At 33.6% G+C, this 4,635-nt stretch overlaps 1 long non-coding RNA gene across 1 annotated transcript; it reads right to left on the bottom strand.

Moving 5' to 3' along the window:
- Nucleotides 1–262: 262 nt before the first annotated feature.
- LOC135153664 (uncharacterized) lies at nt 263–4,427 on the bottom strand. Its single transcript, XR_010293152.1, has 2 exons — nt 4,338–4,427; nt 263–3,475 (listed from the first exon to the last, which is right to left on the bottom strand). It is a non-coding gene; the product is annotated as an uncharacterized LOC135153664 (long non-coding RNA).
- Nucleotides 4,428–4,635: the final 208 nt, after the last annotated feature.

The following is a 4,635-nucleotide window of genomic DNA, read 5'->3' as shown; positions in this document are numbered from 1 at the left end:
AATTAATTGCTACTGATCAAAATCTAAAATGGTTGTTTTTTAGATCATCTGTCCATTATAATCATAATATACTATTGATTCAAATCATAACTTCAAGACTTTATCAGGGTCACATCAAGAAAAGAAAACTGGGTTTACTTGGAAAAAGAAGCATAATTGCATGTGACATTTACCAATTTGGAAATTTTGTTTTTCTTCAAATCAAAACTCCAGTTTTCTCCATCAGATGCAGAAATTGAATGACAGACAGCATATAGAACCCTTTCAACTTTTGTTACAATTTATTTTGAAATCTCTATTTCAATAATGAATATATGTATCAATGTATCATTCCCATGGCATTGATATATATTCGTACACATACAGTATATCAATTTATTCCATTGACACATTTCATTATAATATCAAAATGCACATACATGTACAAATACATTAATTCATTTCAAGTTTCACAAATCCAAATCTCAAATGTTCACCATCAATTCTAAAATAAAAAGTTAAGGCTAAACTTTACCGCCCGAGTCATCTCCTAGATGTACATGTAGTTGATTCATTGTCAGTCTTACAATGTACAAACCAGTCACAAGAAATCAGAGAAAAACATGTTCAAGGTTTTATCCATTTTTATTGACCAGTAGATTTCCATCTTTCTGTGTAAGACACCCTGGCCTTACATGTAACTGTAACTATTAATATCACGTATACATGTAAATTAAACAACGTAATACATGTAACAGCCAGTCAGAGTTAAATGCTCTTAAAATCATTTCCATGTTCGCAGTTCTGAACAATAAAGGGGACTTTATCAGATTTTTTTTACAGTGCACTTGACTTGATAAGACGGAGTGAAATTCTATGCCCACCCCCCCCCCCCTCCCTCCTAAAAAAGTAATAAGGAAATACAATTTAACCAAATAATTTTTTTCTTCAAAAGCTTCAGGTTAACCCTTAAAATTGTTAAATGAGTGTTCTGATGATGCATTCTTCATACAATATTCAGACCCCCAACTGTGAAGGGAGGGCTGTAACGACTTATAAACACTTTCAAGAAACCATTTTAAAATCAATTAAACATTTAAAAAAAATCAAATGACTCAGCCTAGTATTAGAGATAGAGTTAAATACAAGTTTCAAGATTGTTTTCCACCTGATGCCCATCAATATATTTTTTTTTTCAAGTAGTGTTGATGTGGGAGACATGTTACAGCCCACATTTTAATTGAATTATGGTTTCAACAAGATCCATTTAATGACTAATAATGACCATCATATCCTGAAACGAACAGACCTTGTAATACACTGTTCACATTTGAAAATTAATTATTACATGTAAATTAGGCTACATCTTTTGTGAGATCTTGAGAAGGTTTATTCTAAACAAGAATAAAAAAGATAAATGTTTTCAAATCTATACAAACACTAGAAGGTCACTGTTACAAGTAGCATGGAGATGTGTTTGAAGTATAAAGATAATTGAGAATAACACTAAATGGATATCAGCAATAAATTTTAGAAATCTGATTTTCCTTGATCTGAGAGAACAGGAAACATTTAATTCATCTCCGCACATTGCAGGGTACATTCTATTAACTACAATGAGAATCAACATATGCACAAGTTTCATATGTGAATGCAGTGTTAACCTGAATGCCTAGTGTTTCCATTTCTCATCATCAGATGCACCAACAATGTACATGTAAAATGCAAAACCTGTGATTGTGTTTCCCTATTAAAGAATAGCAATATTAAATCAGGAGTGATCTCAGCCCTTAGTGGTAGTAGATGTCTTTTATCAAGTAAATTAATTAGCACTTACATTCCCTTCTCAGACAATCACAAGGTTGCTCTCTAAATTACAGGGCATATGCAATTAGCACACCATCCCTACTCTAATATGAACCCCTACTCTTCAGCATTGATTTTACAATCACCGGGTAACAGTTAATTACAGATGCACTAATAGAATTTCCTCTTTCTATCAAATGAAGGGTGCTCTTGAGAAAGGGTACTTTAATGTAAATGCCCCCCCCCCCCCCCCATCCTTCTCGCTATATCCCACTTCTAGCCATCCTCCATATTATTCTGCTCTACTTTGTTCTTGCTGAGTATAAAATGAGTTAGAGATTGTAATGACTACATGTACATGTGGGCCATATTCATCTTCCTGAGGTATTCATTTATGATTGAGTTATCACAAGATTCAATGCCAAATACAACAAGGCTGAATATAGTGAAGACACACTGCACATTGTTGTTTGCAAGTACAGTATTATTATCCTAGAATTACAAATACAATGGGAAGCAACACTCCACTACAGTTCATCTTGTGTATCCTGGTCATGTTTTCATAATTTGTTGAAGACATGATATATTCTGCATTCAAATATGTCTTATTTTAGTGCAAAAGATTTATTTTTAAAACAAATCTCCATCTCCCCTTTCTTAATCACATGATCAAATTAAGTTTAGCAATGATCAATTACAAATAAAAATCAAGCATTTCACACAAACAATAGTGATTTTTAATGAACTTTGCCTCTTTTTCTCACTGACAGTGTTAGGCTACCCCTGACCTCTGATGTTATTAGCTGCATGGAAATGAATTGGGGAATAAAGTTGACAGAATCATTTTCTGAACCTCAAAGGCCCAATCGCTTTTTAACAAAAATCTTGGCTCTCTTTTGAGTCTACTGTACATGTATGTTCATGTTGTGTTCTTAAAAAAAAATATATGACAAAAATAATGATAGACAAATTTCAAATAAATAAACTGAATGAAAAAGTAAAATACGAAAACAAAAAACAAGAAGTGTGAAAAGACAAATAGAGAGAAGATTCCTACATGTAAGTTTTATATCATTTGTGACACACTGCAATAGTTCTCATACCTGTCATAATCATGCAATATTTCAATGTAGGCCCCTATATAAAACATGTTTGTACTCTAAATTACTTTCAGGCTTTAATTCATCCAGTTAGTAAAGAAATAGATTGAAGTACATGTATATCTCATTCTATGATGCATGTATTTTTTCTTAAGTACTATATGTAGTTATTTCGGTAATTCCCATAGTCGTGTTTTAGAGCACAGATCTACCTGATTGGCACAGCCCTATATAGTTTGATAGAAAAAGGGGGGCTCAGCAAAGGAAGGAACATGGCTGAACAAGAAATGCGATGAAGACGATTGCCCCACTGCGAGTGACTACTGGAGCCGTAAAATGCCTGTTAAACGTGCGAACCTCGGCCGCCTCTCTGGGGAGATCAGAGCTGGCTTAATTCTGATGGGGATGAGGGAAATTGCACTTTGGCTCTTATTCTTCTGGTAGCCCCCATTGACCTTAAAATCTTGGGCAGTGAATTCCAAGCTTTGGAGCTACTCTCCAACATAAAGCACTGGCTTTATTGGGAATCCAGACTTGATGGAATAGGTAAAGCCTGCACTTGAAACACGCTCCTGTAATTTCCTTGCTCCCTAAAGCAGGGTTAATGGGTTTCAAGGAAACATACAAGAAGGGAATGCTCAATAGATATGGGACTGAAGATAAATAACTTCAAAAAAACATTCAAATTTCCAATTTACATTTTATTAATTACTAACTTATCAGCAGTTCTAAGTCAATTACTATTTGCTAGAAATATAGTATGACAAATAATTTATCTTAAAAATAGTAAACAGCAAATGCTATGGGCGAATTGATACCATTTATATTTCCTTCAAGTACACTCTCAGACACTCTGCTATCAATGAACTCAACCATCATAATGTACATGTACTTGAAGGCCTACATGTAAGCTCAGACTTGCTTCAGTAATGATGAACAGCATGCTCACTATGCAATTCATGGAATCAAGGGTACCGTATTTGGCAGTGTAACTGAAGTTCTTAAAATGCATGTTCTAATCTCAGCAAATTTAATGTACAAGCGTGACTAACATACGTGTACATTTATTTCAAACAAACCAGATTATGATATTCAAGAATTAATTGCAATTGCCAATGAACTATAAAGACTGTGTGTTAACATACATAAAATACACTTCTGTATGTGATATCCATGCACATGTATATTGTTGTCTTTGACAACATACATGTACATGTAATACCATAATCTTGGAATATACAATGTCACATGGATTATCCAATGTTGACAAATATCAATTTTTGTGGGTGTTAATATACATATAGGTCTTGCATGTATATGAATAGCAATTCATGAATCATGAAGATTGCCACATTGATTTAGTTGTTGGGTACACACTCTGGTTATTGCAATATTTGAAAACTACATAAAAAATTATGATAAAAAAAAGTTTAATATGTAATTTGGTATTACCTTGCTTGTAGTTGGATGCTGAATGATGATCAGAACCAGCTACATTACCATTTTTTGGGCCTGCACCACCAGTTGGTGGGGAAAACATCTGGATTGGAGATAAAATGAAGAAATCAAATATGTTCATTTTTAGTAAATAGCAATTTATTTCTCTGCAACAGCACATGCCCAACTACATGGCAACAGTACAAATGTATGTATTCTCATATATCAACATGTACATTTAATCACTTATTCCACTACAAGCAAATCTTTCAATGTGATTTCCAGCCCTGAAACAAGGTTGAATGAAATTTAG

The sequence above is a fragment of the Lytechinus pictus genome, chromosome 3, assembly GCF_037042905.1.
Source record: "Lytechinus pictus isolate F3 Inbred chromosome 3, Lp3.0, whole genome shotgun sequence".
Lineage (NCBI taxonomy): Eukaryota > Metazoa > Echinodermata > Echinoidea > Temnopleuroida > Toxopneustidae > Lytechinus > Lytechinus pictus.
Note: the sequence above shows the minus strand (reverse complement) of the source record. Positions and strands in the feature narration are given on the sequence as shown.